At 43.7% G+C, this 16,959-nt stretch overlaps 1 protein-coding gene across 6 annotated transcripts in view; it reads left to right on the top strand.

Moving 5' to 3' along the window:
- Positions 1-5,006: 5,006 nt before the first annotated feature.
- Positions 5,007-16,959, top strand: part of nexmifb (neurite extension and migration factor b) — a 266,291-nt gene continuing 254,338 nt past the window's right edge. For all 6 annotated transcript variants that reach the window (XM_048544636.2, XM_048544634.2, XM_048544632.2 and 3 more), the window contains exon 1: positions 5,007-5,202. The gene's annotated coding sequence lies outside the window, so the exon portion shown is untranslated. The remainder of the gene's footprint in view (positions 5,203-16,959) is intronic.

Genomic DNA, 16,959 nt, shown 5'->3' with positions numbered 1-16,959 from the left:
ACAAGGTGTAGAGCTGGATGAACACAGCAGACCAAGCAGCATCAGGGGAGCAGGAAAGCTGATGTTTCGGGCCTAGACCCTTCTTCAGAAATTTCTTCACTCATTTCTGAGGAAGGGTCTAGGCCCAAAATGTCAGCTCCTCCGATGCTGCTTGGCCTGCTGTGTTCACCCAGCTCTACATCTTGTTATCTCTACCCTATACCTTGCTGTTGCACTCCCATATGTAACTTTAATGAGTGATAATGGGAACTGCAGATGCTGGAGAATCCAAGATAATAAAATGTGAGGCTGGATGAACACAGCAGGCCAAGCAGCATCTCAGGAGCACAAAAGCTGACGTTTCGGGCCTAGACCCTTCATCAGAGAGGGGGATGGGGTGAGGGTTCTGGAATAAATACGGAGAGAGGGGCAGGCGGACCGAAGATGGAGAGAAAAGAAGATAGGTGGAGAGGAGAATATAGGTGGGGAGGTAGGGAGGGGATAGGTCAGTCCAGGGAAGACAGACAGGTCAAGGAGGTGGGATGAGCTTAGTAGGTAGGAGATGGAGGTGTGGCTTGGGGTGGGAGGAAGGGATGGGTGAGAGAAAGAACAGGTTAGGGAGGCAGAGACAGGCTGAACTGGTTTTGGGATGCAGTGGCCAACTCTCCGACACCACCTCCTACCGCCCCCTTAATCATGACCCCACCTCCAAGCACCAAACCATCATCTTCAACACCATTAATGATCTCATCACCTCAGGGGACCTCCCACCCACAGCCTCCAACCTCATTGTTCCCCAACCCCACATGGCCCGTTTCTATCTCCTTCCCAAAATCCACAAACCTGTCTGCCCTGGTCGACCCACTGTCTCAGCCTGTTCCTGCCCCACTGAACTGATCTCCACCTGTCTGGACTACATTTTCTCCCCTTTGGTCCAGGAACTCCCTACCTACGTCCGTGACACCACCCACGCCCTCCACCTCCTCCAGAACTTCCAATTCTCTAGCCCCCAACACCTCATTTTCACCATGGACGTCCAGTCCCTATACACCTGTATTCCGCATGCAGATGGCCTCAAGGCCCTCCGCTTCTTCCTGTCCCGCAGGCCCGACCAGTCCCCCTCCACCGATACCCTCATCTGCCTAGCTGAACTCGTCCTCACCCTCAACAACTTCTCTTTCAATTCCTCCCACTTGCTACAGACAAAGGGTGTGGCCATGGGTACCTGCATGGGCCCCAGCTATGCCTGCCTCTTTGTAGGTTACGTGGAACAATCCCTCTTCTGCACCTACGCAGGCCCCAAACCCCACATCTTCCTCCGTTACATTGATGACTGCATCTGCGCCGCCTCTTGCTCCCCAGAGGAGCTCGAACAGCTCATCCACTTCAACAACACCTTCCACCCCAACCTTCAGTTCACCTGGGCCATCTCCAGCACATCCCTCACCTTCCTGGACCTCTTAGTCTCCATCTCAGGCAACCAGCTTTTAACTGATGTCCATTTCAAGCCCACCGACTCCCACAGCTACCTAGAATACACCTCCTCCCACCCACCCTCCTGCAAAAATTCCATCCCCTATTCCCAATTCCTCCGTCTCCGCTGCATCTGCTCCCATGATGAGGCATTCCACTCCCTCACATCCCAGATGTCCAAGTTCTTCAAGGACCGCAACTTTCCCCCCAGAGTGGTCGAGAACGCCCTTGACCGCGTCTCCCGCATTTCCCGCAACACATCCCTCACACCCTGCCCCCGCCACAACCGCCCAAAGAGGATCCCCCTCGTTCTCACACACCACCCCACCGACCTCCGGATACAACGCATCATCCTCCGACACTTCTGCCATCTACAATCCAACCCCACCACGCAAGACATTTTTCCATCCCCACCCTTGTCTGCTTTCCGGAGACACCACTCTCTCCGTGACTCCCTTGTTCGCTCCACACTGCCCTCCAACCCCACCACACCCGGCACCTTTCCCTGCAACCGCAGGAAATGCTACACTTGCCCCCACACCTCCTCCCTCATCCCTATCCCAGGCCCCAAGATGACTTTCCATATTAAGCAGAGGTTCACCTGCACATCTGCCAATGTGGTATACTGTATCCATTGTACCCGGTGTGGCTTCTTCTACATTGGGGAAACCAAGCCGAGGCTTGGGGACTGCTTTGCAGAACACCTCCGCTCGGTTCACAACAAACATCTGCACCTCCCAGTCGCGAGCCATTTCCACTCCCCCTCCCATTCTTTAGATGACATGTCCATCATGGGCCTCCTGCAGTGCCACATTGATGCCACCCGAAGGTTGCAGGAACAGCAACTCATATTCCGCTTGGGAACCCTGCAGCCCAATGGTATCAATGTAGACTTCACCAGCTTCAAAATCTCCCCTTCCCCCACCGCATCCCAAAACCAGCCCAGTTTGTCCCCTCCCCCCACTGCACCACACAACCAGCCCAGCTCTTCCCCTCCACCCACTGCATCCCAAAACCAGTCCAGCCTGTCTCTGCCTCCCTAACCTGTTCTTCCTCTCACCCATCCCTTCCTCCCACCCCAAGCCGCACCTCCATCTCCTACCTACTAAGTTCATCCCACCTCCTTGACCTGTCTGTCTTCCCTGGACTGACCTATCCCCTCCCTACCTCCCCACCTATATTCTCCTCTCCACCTATCTTCTTTTCTCTCCATCTTCGGTCCGCCTGCCCCTCTCTCTCCCTATTTATTCCAGAACCCTCACCCCATCCCCCTCTCTGATGAAGGGTCTAGGCCCGAAATGTCAGCTTTTGTGCTCCTGAGATGCTGCTGGGCCTGCTGTGTTCATCCACCCTCACATTTTATTATCTTGTAACTTTTGTGATTTGTCTTGTACTCTGAAGTTCAATGCAAACTTCAAGAACACCTTGCAAGATGCTTTCCTTTATTGGCTGAGGCATAAAGTAACACAGTAACAAAGTTATACTCGATCTGTATGAAATACTAGCCCATAGCTACAGAACTGCATGCAGTGCTCAAGTACGATCATGAATGAGAGCATATAGACATTTACACAGATGTTACCAAGAGAGGAAAATCTTAGTTGTGAAAAAAGATCAGATAGGCTGGGTGATTTTCTTTGCAACATAGGAGGCCAAGGATAGTTTTACTCAATGTGTAAGAAATTTTAAGGAGCTGAGAAAAGTTCTTCCTTACCATTTGCAGAGATTTCAGTATCTAGGTGGATAGTTTTAAAGTAACTTGCAGAAAGACTTTATGGAATTATGTTTTTTTTCTCACCCAGAGGTTCATTGGGGAGGATCTGAAGTTTGTTGTCAGAAATGGCGCTGATGGCAGAAACTCTGATCACATCCGAGAAGTACTTGGATATGCACATGAAGTGCTACATTCTGCAGGGCTATGGGCCAAGTGCTGGAAAGTGAGATTAGGTTGGATAGTTTTTTGTTGACTGTATCAAAATCACAGTCTTTGGAGGGTGCTCACAGCTGCAACGGCTCCTTGCTCAAAAATTATGAAGTTTTACCTGTTCTTGCTCTAGAGGAATGGCCCGGTGTCTGTTTCAAACACATTTCTCTGTTTTTTTTTGTACCTTCGTACAGCATTACTGCTGCAGCATTTTAATTTCTTGCCTCAACAGGAAATACAAAATTTCAACACAAAACTATACCTCCAAACCCATTAATGAATTTGTGCAGAAATCAAGTCCTGAAAAACTTAAAGGAAGGGTCAGTTGTAGCTCATGTAGACAGATGCCGGCCTGAAGAAAGGTTCTGACCTGAAACATTGACTTTCCTGCTCTTCGGATGCTGTCTGACCTGCTGGGCTTTTCCAGTTCCACATTTTTTGAATTTTTAATCAGTTGACTCAGTTGGCAGTGCCCTCTCTTCTCAAATACAAGGTTTCTGGGTTCAAGTCCCACATCAGAACTTCAGCATAGAAATCAAAGTTGGACTCTATATTGCAGCACTGTTTGTTGGAGGTGCTCAGTACTAAACCTGAGACCCCTGTGTGTCTGCTTGGGTGGATGTAAAAGATCCTGTGGCACTATTTTGAGGAAGAGCAGGGGGAAAACTGTCTCTGATGACCTGGCTAATATTTATCGCTTAATCAATATGTACAAAAACATAAAAAGATCTGGGGAGATAGCAAGAAGTGATGCAGATGCTGGAGTCAGGGACAATACAGCATGGAGCTGGAGGAACACAACGGGCCAGGCAGCATCTGAGGAGCAGGAAAGTTGACGTTTTGGGTCATGGAAGAACTTTCTGGCTCTTCTGATGCTGCCTGGCCCGCTGAGTTCCTCCAGCTCCACACTGTAAAAGATTTGGGGACCTCTGTTTGTGTAGCCTCGCTGCACCTGTGTTTCTCGTACTTCAAAGGTAACTTTCCAGCCAATCGAGGTATTTTTTGAGTAGGTTCTTTTGAGCGGATCTCGTGGTGATAAAAAGCGCTATATAAATGCAGGTCTGCCTTCCGAGTGCAGGTGGAAGTGGTGAGAGGAAAGGTTGCAGCTTACCTGGCTCTGGGTGGGGTGGGGTGAGGAGAAGAGGCGAGGCCACAGGTGGCTGGGGCGCGCGCGCACAATGAGCCCGAAGTGCACGCGCACGAGGGGGACGCGCCGCCCCGTGCACGCGGGGCAGAAGCTAGAAACAATGGCACTGGGGCTACAGCTGACATCCAGCAACTAACACATTGGGGGGGGCGGGCTGCAGTTTGCAGATATCTTCATCTGTGGATAATCAACAACACCTTTACCCCCACCAAAAAATTCCAATTTCTAAAACAAATCTATATTTTGCAAGTCCTTCCGCATCAGTGTTTCTCTTTTATTCTGAAGAAAGGAGAGCAAAATTCAAGGCAATGCATTAAATGGTTAAATATATTTAATTGTATATTATTTTCCTTCACCCCTGACGTGTATGCTGTGTACTTGTCTTGGCGCCGCGTGAAATGAAAAGATGTGAGAAAGGAAGAGAGCGGGGGGGGTTACAGAAGAAGGGGGTGGGTTTGGGAAAAGCCTTGCCCGCATCGGAGAGAGAGAGAGGCGCGACACCTGCACTGGAAAAACCAGGCGTGGAAGGAGAGAAAAACTGGAGCTTGGACAGTGCCACAGGCCTTCCCCCTCCTCTCACAGACAGATCACCCCCTCCTCCTCCTCCTCCCCACCTCCCCTCAAAACAAGCACACACACTGCAACCCTGCTAGTGGGAATGCTGCATTCGGACCTACAGGTATGGCAGCTCTCTTCTGGTTTACCATTTCTGTGTAGCTATCAGCGGTTTCCCCGTGTTTTCACCTTCCCTTCTGCATTTAACATTGTAGCAATCTTTGTTACAGCGGAATGGATCATTCAATAAGGGTTACATGTTCAGGCCTGTGAGAGTGACTGTGTGGAGATGCCAATTGTAGCAATCAAGTGTTTTTTTTTGCAACCGGAATGAAAGGTGTCTTTCCCCCCGCACGATAAAATGCAGCAGCTTTCCCTTTCGACACGCTTTCTCGTTTAGAAGCGATTAATTTGCAACTGCAGCGTGTGTGTAGGTTACGTTTGCTTTAGTAGTGTAGTGGATGGCCTACAGCAGATATGAATGGGGTGTGTGAAAGGGGGTTTTAAAAAAAAGATGTGGAACATAGCCTATAGTAAATTAGTGCTGTAGTCTGTAATGGAGTTTTAATGTGAGATCTGGGAATAGACAATAAATCTGCATATCACTGATTTATTGGGCCATTAATGAGTTTCAGTTTGCCAAGAAAATATTTTCAGAAATAGTGACAGCCATTCTAATTAAATTAAAAACAGCCCATTGTACTCTACAATCCCCCCCCCCCCCAACCTTAGTCTGTTGCTGCAGGTTGGGGGAGGGGAGAGCCCAAGAATGACAGGTTACTGTAGTTATCACGTTAAAAAAAAACTGTAAGTGTTTTTTAATGTACGGTACAACAGTCATTAATTCGCACATCTAGAAAAGAACACGTTGTCTACAGCATGCAAACAAAGACCACAAATCTAGTTGATGTAGGAACTAGTACCCTTTCATTTTGCATGAAGCCATGCCAGATGTTCAAAGCCTGTTTACTATATCCTTTCGAAATGCAGTAATATTTACCCTTTTAAAAATCTATTGCTTCTGTTAAAAGGAATATCGTTCCAACACTGACTCATTACACAGTATGAATGTTGAAGTCGTACTTCCCTGGACAACAATAACATTTTTTTTCATCCCGTTTGCATTCAAATCAAATATCATGCAGTTAATAGTTTTTTTTACAAGAATTGTTAAACAATACGCATTTTGTGTAAAACTGAATTGTGAATGTTGTTACGAATTCTGTTTTCTGTAATCATCTGTTGCAAAGTCAAGATTTGTAAGGTGCACCTTGAGTTTCAGGTTTGCACGTTTGGAGAATGTAGGATGTATCAGTAATTTTCAAAAATGATATAAGATTTGGTTTTGCCAAGAACTTATAACTTACCCGGTTTTGCTGCTTCTGTCCTTTGATATATTTTGTGCATGTTGATATGTCTGCACTTCTTAAAATACCGAGGTGGCATGTTGGTTGAAATTTATTTCAAGTGAAATATTATTTGCTTAAACAAAAACCTGTTGAAAATTCCCAGTTCTATCAACTGCTTTAACTGGAATATAAAGTGGCGCAGTGTGGTCCAGTGGTTATGCCAGTAGCATCTCACGTGTATTTTTTTAAAAAAACTTACATTTGTACATCTATTTTCAGAAATTATAATTTGATTGTACTTCTGTCTCAAAAATATATTTAAACCAGGTTTTTTATTTATGGCTTAACATATTTTGTGATACAACACCTTGGAATTCATCAAAGCAATTGAGCACAGACATGTATTTGTTCATGTTCTGAACTCTGTAGTGAGAAGAGGCCATAATCGGGTGAGGTAAAACACATGGGCATAAAGAGTGAGGGGACGGGTGAGGTGGGAAGTGGGATGCTGTCACGGAGTCGGCACAAGGTGGAGTGAACTGTAAATGTGTCGTGTTGCAATGAATGTTAATATTTTGATCTGCATCAAACAATCTTGTATTTCTAGTGCTGAGCGTACTTTTAAAAGCTGTAAAGCATCAGGGAACAAGTCACCTGTTGTCAGTCTGTTTCGTGTGTTCGTGCTTGTGCAATTATGTTGAAACCTAAGGAGCTTCACTGAGGTTATTTGATTTTCTTGTAATTGTGGAAAAGAAACACAGATATTTCTCTCAGTTACCCCTCCCATCTGTCTTGAAGGTATTGACTCTTGTCCTGAAATTTCATGGGTGGCTTGTACTCTCTGGTATCTCAGCAAAGTGATCATTTTTCATATGTCACCATTGACAGTGAGTGCTGGCAGACCCTTTCAGCCGCAAGGAGCTTCACAGCCAAGCTTGACTCTGTCTATGCTTAATGTTGAGTGATGTAATGGCAAGTTTAGAAATGAGGATGCTGTACATATAGTTTATTTTCTAGAGCAGGGCTTAGCAAATATTGACACAATAAGTTTATTCTGGCTTCAAAAGGAATGTTGTCTCAGTTGTGAAGAACATTTATATATAAGGCAGACATTGGTTGCCAAACACGTATAGATGGAGAATTCCGAGACCCTCTGCTTAAGGCACATGTACGTTTGAGAGGAGACTAGGTCTGCTGACCTCTTGAAATTTCTGGGATCTCTTTCCCCTGAATTGCTTTGGAGCTGTGGATCAAGTTTTATCAGTTAGGGCATGTCTTGTGCATGCCCTGCTCCCTCGCCAACAAGCTTTTAATCTTTGATATTTTATTTGGTGGATTTTGGAACAGACCTTTTAGATGTACTTGAATGTTTTTGGTTGTGTATGCTTCAAATGAGGAAATATACTCACTAAACAGGACAAAAACATCTATATGCACAGATGATAAAATGTGAGGCTGGATGAACACAGCAGGCCAAGCAGCATCTCAGGAGCACAGATGATCTGTTACCTCTTATCAATGTGCAAGCTCCAAGCATTTGATTGACAGCCAGTGTATTACACCACACTGCTTTGTAATCAAATATCTACAAACAAATTGCTGTAGGCTAGTACCACGGATTCTGATATGAGAAGAGCTGGTAACATTCCTTCATTTAATTATATAGGATGTGATAACTGGACATTGAGAAACGAATGGTAGAAGTAGGAAGAGATCATGGATTGATGAGAGGGAAATCATATTTGACAAACTTGTTGTTTGAGAAAGTTACTTGTAACATTAATAGAGGAGAACCAGTGGATGTGGTGTCTGTTTTTGTAGAAGCCTTTTGATAAGGTCTTGCACTGAGTCAATAAAGTTAGTGTGTGGGATTGTGAACAATATTCTGGTATGGATTAAGAATTTGTTAGTGTGCAGAAAGTAGGAGTAAACAGATCTAACGTTACAGGGAGAAGGCAGGACAATGGGGTTGAGGAACTTATCAGCCACGATTGAATGACGGAGCAGACTTAATGGGCCGAAAGGAGTGTAATTAGGCCAATGTCTTATGGTCTTGTAGAGTAAGGAGCAGACTCTTTAAGACTGAGATGAAGAGAAATTTCGTCATGTAGAGAGCATGGGGAAGCTTTGGAATTTTCTACCCCAGAGGGCTGTTGAAACTTGAATCATTCAGCAGGTCAGGGCAGAAATTGGCAAATTTTTGGACTAATGACATGGGAGAGTGGCATTAATCTGATGATCATAGAACATAGAACAGTACAGCATAGGAACAGGCCCTGTGTCTCACCATATCTGCACTGACCATGATACCATTGTAAACTAATCCCATCTGCCTGCACCTGATCCAATTTTGGTAAATCACTTTTGCACCCTCCCCAAAGCCTCCACATCCATGGCAACCAGAACTGTACAAAATAAACTAAATGTGACCGAACTAAAGTTTTAAGCAGCTTGACATGACTTGCCAGCTTTTATACTGAATGCCATATGCCACCTTTACCATCTTCTCCACTCATATTTCAGGGAGCTATGAACTTGCACTCCAAGATTTCTGTTTATCAATCCTTCTAAGGGTCCTGTCATTTACTGAATATTTTCCCCTTGCGTTTGAGCCTCAACATACGCATTTGTCTGATCAAATGCCATCTCCATTTCTCCGTCCAACTTTCCAACTGATCTATATTCTGCTGTATCTTGACAATCTTCCTCACTATCACAACTCGAACAATTTTTGTGATGTCTACAAACTTAATAATCCAGACCACCTACATTTTCATCCACATCATCTAGCTACATTATATACAACAAAGATCTCAGCATGGATCCTTGTGGCTCACCAGTCAGAAACACACCCTCCACAACTACCCTCTGTCCTCTCTGACCAAGCCAGTTTTATATCCAACTTACCAACTCATCATGGACCGATGTGACTTAATCTACTGGACCAACCCACCATGAGAGAATTTGTCAATGTTTTAGTAAAGTCCATGTAGATTACATCCATTGCCCTACCCTCATCAATCATCTTCATCACTTTGTCAAAAAACTCAATGACATTTGTAAGACAGGACCTCTCCCATATAAAACCATGTTGACTATCGCAATTAGTCCATTCTTTTGCAATGTGACTAAATCCTGTCCCTAAGAATCTTCTCCAGTAATTCCCCTGTAATTGAGGTAAGACTGGGCAACCTGTAATTTCCTGGAAGATCCCTGTTGCCATTCTTAAACAAAGGAACATCATTGGCTATCTCCAATCTTCTGGGACCTCACCTGTGGCTAAAGCAAATAAAACGTGTCTGTTAAGGTCCAGAAATCTACACCGTTGCCTCCTTCAGTATCTTGGGATTGATTCCACCTAGTCCTGGAGACTTGTCTACCTCAAGACACCCAATACTACTACTTTCTTAATATCGACTTGGCCCAGAAAATCAACATAACCCTCCCCAATCTTACTGTCATCCAGGTCTTTCTCTTTGGTGACTACTGATGTGAAGCGCTTATTAAGGACCTCATCAGCTTTCTCTGGCTCCATGCATTAATTCCCTGTTTTGTCCTTGAGTGGAACTACCCTTTCCCTAGCTACCCTCTTGCCAATATATGTATAAAATACTTTGGAATTCTCCTTAATCTTTTTTGCCAAGGACATTTCATGGTCCCTTTCATCCCTCCTAATTCCTCATTTAAATTCTTTCCTGCTTCTTTTATACTCTTCAAGGGCCGTGTCTGATTTCAGTTTCCTAAACTTTACATATGTTTCCTTTATCATTTTGACTAAACTCTCAATATCTCTTGTTGTCGAATCTTACCATCCTTGTCTTTTATTCTCGTAGTAGCATGCTGGTCCTGAATTCTGATCAACTGGCCTTTAAAAGACTCTGCAAGTCAGATGTGAATTTACCCTCAAATAACTGCCCTAGTCTGATTTCTTTAGTTCCTGGTTAATCTTGATGTAATTAGCCTTCCCTCAGTTTATCACTTTCATCCAAGGACCAGTCTTATCCTCATCCGTAATTATCTTAAGACTTATGGAATTATGATCATTGTTCCTAAATCTTCAATCACCTGGCCAATCTTATTCCATGAGCTAAGGTCTGTTACAATCGCTTCTCTTGTTGGAACATCTATATATTGTTTCAAGAAACCCTCCTGATGCAACTAACTAGTTCTGCACCATCTAAGCACCTGGCCCTAAGGGACTAAGATTCAATATTGGGAAAGTTAAAATCACTCAGTACCACAATGCTGCTTGCATCTATGCCATGATCTGCATTCATAATGTACCTCTATCTCCTGCTGGCTGTTAGGAGGCCATCATTGTGTATGCTCCCGCTTCCTATTGCTGAATTCTACCTTGCTGGATGACCCTTCCAAGATGTCCTCTGTTAGTGCAGCTGTGACATTCTCCTTAATCGGTAATGCAACTCCCCCACCCCTATTACATCCCTCTCTATCGCACCTGAAACATCCAATCCCTGGAATATTGAGCTGCCCTTCTGTCAATGAAGTTTCTGTAATGGCTACAACATTATAGTTCCTTCTACCAAAGCAGACACTAAGTTCACTTTCCTTACCATTACAGTCCCTGCATTAAAATAACTACAGACTGCTAGTCCAGTGTTGTTTATTAATGTCACACTGCCTGTTCCACCTATTAGACTTACTTGACTTAACCTCTAACTTCCCAATCACTCCATATGTTGACCTACTGCTGTGGTTCCTGTTCCCTACCACACTAGTTTAAACCCTCTCAAAGGACACTTCCCTAAGATGCAACCCCTCCTCCTTGAACAGGTCCTTCCTGCCCTGGAAGAGATAATGATGATCCAGTTATCTGAACAACACCCCCCAGCAGCTCTTTTGTCATGCATTCAACTATATCCTATTTCTGGCCTCACTAATAAGTTGCACTGGGAGTAATCCCAAGATGATAACCCCAGAGATCTTGCTTTTCAGCTTTCTACCCAACACGTCAAGTTCCCCTTGCAGGACCTCTTCTCTAAATTCCCATCTGTGTCATTAGGACCAATATGGATCATAATCACTGGTTGCTCATCCTGTGCTTTCAGAATGTCCTGTGCCTGCTCAGAGACATACTTGATCTTGGTACAAGTGAAACAACACACACCATTCTGGAGTCATGATCGAATGGAATGGCAGAGCAGGTTCCGTGGATTGAATGGCCTAATCCTGTTCTAAAGTTCACTGAAAAGAACCTCTGCCCCTACTTATCCCTTCTGCGTTAGAAAGTAGCGGCGAGCAAATACCATTAAAGCTATTCTAGTGCATCTTTTCATTCTCCCAACCCACTGGCTCTTAAACTTCTTATTTTGGTAACTTTTTCATATGATTTGTGCTAAGTTATGTTTAAAGCTTAGATGTTGCATTATGGGAAGACAACTAGGGTATGGAACTAAATTTTAAGCTCTGCCAAAGAGATCAAGCAGGTTTGATGGGCTGAATGTCTTCCTTCTGCACTATAAGATTATTTTAATAAAATAGCGAAAGAGTTCCAAGAACTGGGAGAGTGATGGAGCTGGATTCCATACAAAGTTCCAGAAGAGAACTGGATATGTACTTGAAATTGAGGAATTTAGAGGGCTATGGAGATGGGGCTGCAGAGGGCGACTGGCTGGGTAGTTTATCTGGGAGTCGGCACAGACCCGATGGATCAAATGGCAGCATCCTGTACTGTAAAATTCTGTGATTCTACTGCCTTTGAAGGGTTCAGAAATCTGCTTGGACTTGAACTGAAATTCATCAACACACATGGACCTTTGAGCTTTCTGCAGTGCAGGTGACTTGTGCGACATTGATACATGCTTGCCTTTGAAAATTAATTATACTTTTTTATGTACCACCGTATATCTTTCATCTCTGTGATGAGTAAGTGCTTGCTCTACTGCAGAATCACCAAGGCTCGTTGGAGCAGTCTCAGACACACCAGTTGAACACAGCTACCTTTAAGTGGAGTTTAACCTGGGCATCTGTGTAGCCATGATAGTAAGGGCCCTTGCTATACTGTGGTCATGTCCCTGCCTCTGGACCAGGAGGCCAGGGTTGAAATCTTACCTGTTCCATGGTGTGTCCTAACATCTTTGATCTGGCTGCTTAGAAAACAGGTACAGATCAGGTATGCTACTGAGGCATCAGGTTGTGATTCTGGCTATGTTGTTTTATTTTCTCATTTTGTGTATTGCTTTGGCGAGAAAATAGTTAAAAGCTGAGAGGAAAGAGCAGTGGGCTGGATTTAATTAGCAGCTCTTTCAGTTGACACAGACATGATGGACGAAATGGCTTTATGCATTCTATGATTTTAATTCAAAGGATGATTGAACAATATGATCTGTGGATTTAGCAATGCAACACTTCACTTGTGCAGTAGGAGGTGTATGACAGCAACTTAGAAGTGACACTGCAATTTTCATTTTTATTTAGCCCTCATTTAACGGACTTTGGACTGTGGTCTCACCTCCCTAGAGCCACACAGTAGCTCACAGAAGACTAATGGATTTTAATCATAGAATCCCTACAATGTGAAGGCAGGATATTCGGCCCAGAAAGTCCATGCTGTTCCTCCGAATAGCATCCCACCCAGACCCAACCCCCATCCCATCCCTGTAACTCTGCATTTCCCACGGCCAATTGGCCTAGCCTGCACATCTTTAGACTGCAGGAGGAAACCGGAGCACCCGGAGGAAACTCTCACAGACATGGGGAGAATATGCAAACTCTACACAGTTGCCTGAGGGTGGAATTGAACTGAGGCCCCTGCTCTTGTGAGGTAGCAGTGCTAACCACTGAGCCACATTGGAGAAGGTTTGAGGGAAGGATAAAATCTTATTCCGTGGCAATTAAAATGAGTGTTCTGAAGCACAAACAAGAATTATTTATTCTGAATTTATTTGTAATTATAGTCTTCTGATAGCTGTCATAATGATCTGCACTGTTTCCATTTAAATTGTACCTTCAATGTAACAAAAAGCCCCAAAGTTCTTTAGAGGGGCATTATGAAACTGAATATTACATTGAGTTACATGTTCTGTAGTTGTTTTTTATTGAAATGTATGGTCCTGTAATTTTTACCACCTGGCCACGTAAAGCACAACTTCTGTGCAGCCTTTGCTGGAACCTCTGGGTTGTTATGTAGCAGAGCATCTTTGTGGATACATTGACACTGAGCTCTGTGAAGAGATATGAGGTCAGGTGTCCAGATGTTTGGCCAAAATGGTAAGTTTCATGGAGCCTCAAGAGATTATTCCAGAATTTGGAGCCTAGACAACCGCTGTATTGTTCTACGTTCTATATGCAACCAAAGGCAAGGCTACCATTGGTGGAGTGATTAAAATTGAGGATGTTGAAGCGAAAAGAATTGGTACATATAACTCAGAGGGTTGTGGGATTGAAGGAGATTAAGGGGGAAGGGTTTGGAGGCCATTGATGGATTTCAGTACAGGGATGAAAATTTTCAAAGTCAGCAAGTAGCAGTTGGTGGGGAAATTGACTGAGTATGAGTTACAACACAGCAGAGTATTGGATGACCAGGAGTTTACAGAGGATAGAATTGGGGAAATCAGCCAGGAGTACTGTAGGGTAGTCCAGGAGCAGTGAAAGTAGCAACCTCCTCATTCTCAAATAATTTGACTTTGGGCTTCCATTTTTTTCCCTCTGACCACACAGTGAATCGCTGCGTGTTGTGTTTTATTTTATTCTTTCTATAATTCTATAGTTTTAAAAATTAAACTATATCTCAGTTGTTACTAATTCTAGTTTTTGTTTCTGTCTTAAAATCTTTATATACTTTTGGTCAACAATGATTTTTCTTCATTGGAAAGTTTAACAGGCATGACATAGTCTCTGTGCTGCCAGCCTGATACGCTTCAGATCTAGTACACAGTGTGCTTTAGTTGGTGGGTGGATGACTTGGAAGGAAGCTTGGTTGGACCAATGAGGTGTTCCATGATGATGACAGCAAAAAATGAAGATCAAGACCCTGCGTGGACCAAGATGTGTGAAGGCAGTGCAGAAGAGATCACAAAGAAATATATGCAGAAATTGCTGAAGGAGCACAGCAGCATTGGCAGCATCTGTGGGGAGAAAGCAAAGTTAACGTTTTGAGTCCACTGACCCCTCTTCAGAACACTGAGAAACTTTGACTCTGCTTTCTCTCCAAACAAGCTGCCAGACTTGCTGAGTTCCTGCAGCAATTTCTGTTTTTGTTTCAGATATTCAGCATCCACTGGTCTTTGGTTTTACATGATATATTTATTTGTTAATATTAAACAATTTGTGAAACAAAAATATGTAGGAACAAGAAAATGCCTCTGGGTTAAACGAGGATTTTCTGTAGATTGTTTCCTACCAGCATGTTTGCCGAATCCTTCTGTCTCTCCGGGAGCAAGTCTGTCCCTCCTTGCAATTAAACTTTGGTCTTTCCTGGTAACTTAAACCCAGACTGCTGACCTCCATATTTTAAGGCTTTTGAATGTTAATGTCTCTTGTAGTTGTTGGCATGCTAGATTTAAAGCTGATAGACTACAGCAAAGACATTCAATATTCACAAACCTAACCTTCTGCAGCGAGAACAATGCCACGGTTATGCTACCTACCATACCATACTGATTCACATATTTGTGTTCCGACATTGAGAGAAAGCACAATAGACTGACTCTGTGCCTTACCTGAGGCTTGCAGCTTTACATCCTCGAGCAAGTATTGGTAAAGGATAGTACTGGAGCCAATCTTGTACTCAGTTTTTAATTTATTTACGGTGTGAAACATTAGAAGATTTTAACCTCCTTTCCCAACCACACCCCACTTTCAATAAGTGACTGTTTATTTGCACTCAAGTGAAACTCCAGTTAATGCATATACTTTGCATATAATTAAACACAATGAATATGCAATTTAATATACAATTTCAGTTGTTTAATAGGAAGCGTAAACTAAGTGCTACTGATTAGGGAAAATAGCAAGTAGCCTGCTGCTTCTGGTAAGGCAACGTTTTATTTCCCCGCTTGTGGGAGAATGATTTGAGGCTTTGAGACATAGATGTGAAGAATGTTTGTTTTTTTCCCTTGGCAGAGAGTTCTGAGTCTTTAGAACTCTCTTCCACAAATGACAGATGAAGTAGAGCTTTCCAGTACTTTTAAGGCACAGCTAAACTCTTGATGATGAGGCAATGAAAGGTTATCAGGAAGAGGGTTGGATTGTGGAGTAACTGGATTAACCATGATCAAGTTGAATAGCAGAGCAGGTTAGAAGGCTGAGCGGCCTCCTCTATTTCATATGTCCCACGTCTCCTGAATGATTGATTTAGTTTTCAAAGAGGAGAACCTGCCCATCAATTCTGGCCCAGTCTGGCTGGATCACATCCAGCACAATTGAGCCATGATCTCACTGTTTCACCCTGAGGCTGGAATGCACACAAAGCACAACCGCACACTTTGAACTTCTTTCCCCTGACCACTGAAGTTCCCTCACTGATTGTGCAGCCTCTGGGAGCGGGTCTGTGCATGTCAGCCAGATTGCTGGCACACTGACTTCCACTGGTGGAAGCTGCTGCTCTACACAGACCTCAGAGCAGAAAAAACGGCTGACGTTTCTGATTACCTGTCCTCCCCCAAACTAGTAGAGTGAGGAGCTCATGAATGGTTTTTGTCACTGAGTTTAAGATCATCCATGTAGTAGCCTTGGTTCCATCCTTCCCTTCCATTTGCTTTCCAAACCAAGCTGTCCCATCAGCTCAGGGAAGGTCAGAACAATGTGTCACAAAATCTGTTCCCTTGCCATTCTATCTTGCTCCTAGAATTCTGACTCCCATTGAAATGGATTGTGTTTACAATGTCAGCCTTCTTTTTGACCAAAATCTTGAGCTTCTGATCCCCTACCAGTTCATCAAAAAGGCCAGCTATTTCGGCATCCACGAAATTGTCTGCCCTGCTTCATCTTTGCGTATCTGTTTCTGACACCCTCAGGCAGGGTTTTGTTACTGCTGGACTTGATGATTGCGATGCTGTCCTTTTTCAGTGTGAATTAACTGCATGGGAATTTCCGTTGAATAAATTAGAGCATGAATGTGACAATACAATTGTGATTCTTGACCATTCCAGGAAAGGTTGGGCCCATTTTAAGGTCTTTTACTCAAGGACCTTGACATTTCTTCCATGAAAAATTTTGAGCTGATGTTCCTTTGTGTGTATGATTGTTTCTACACATGAACAAAATTTCTTCACCAGTATAAATTTGTAATATTAGAAACAGAATTTCTGATCAAGTGAAATACGCATTATCTATCGATTTGACATGATAGTATGTGGCTTGGCTGCACAACTCATCCACAACAATTCTATTGTGCTGGTTGTTTTATGCATTGAAAGAAAAAAGCTCCTTGCACATCACAATCTGGGATAACACACTATTTTAGAATTTCTTTTAGGTCGTTGTAGGGACTGTTATAGTTCTGATAATCATTCCTTTTTTGCAAATCATCGAAACTGCAAATAATAGTGAAATTAACTGATTAAAGAAAC

Source organism: Stegostoma tigrinum, chromosome 15 (assembly GCF_030684315.1).
Source record: "Stegostoma tigrinum isolate sSteTig4 chromosome 15, sSteTig4.hap1, whole genome shotgun sequence".
NCBI classification, from domain to species: Eukaryota; Metazoa; Chordata; class Chondrichthyes; order Orectolobiformes; family Stegostomatidae; genus Stegostoma; species Stegostoma tigrinum.
This window is presented reverse-complemented; position numbering and strand designations above follow the sequence as displayed.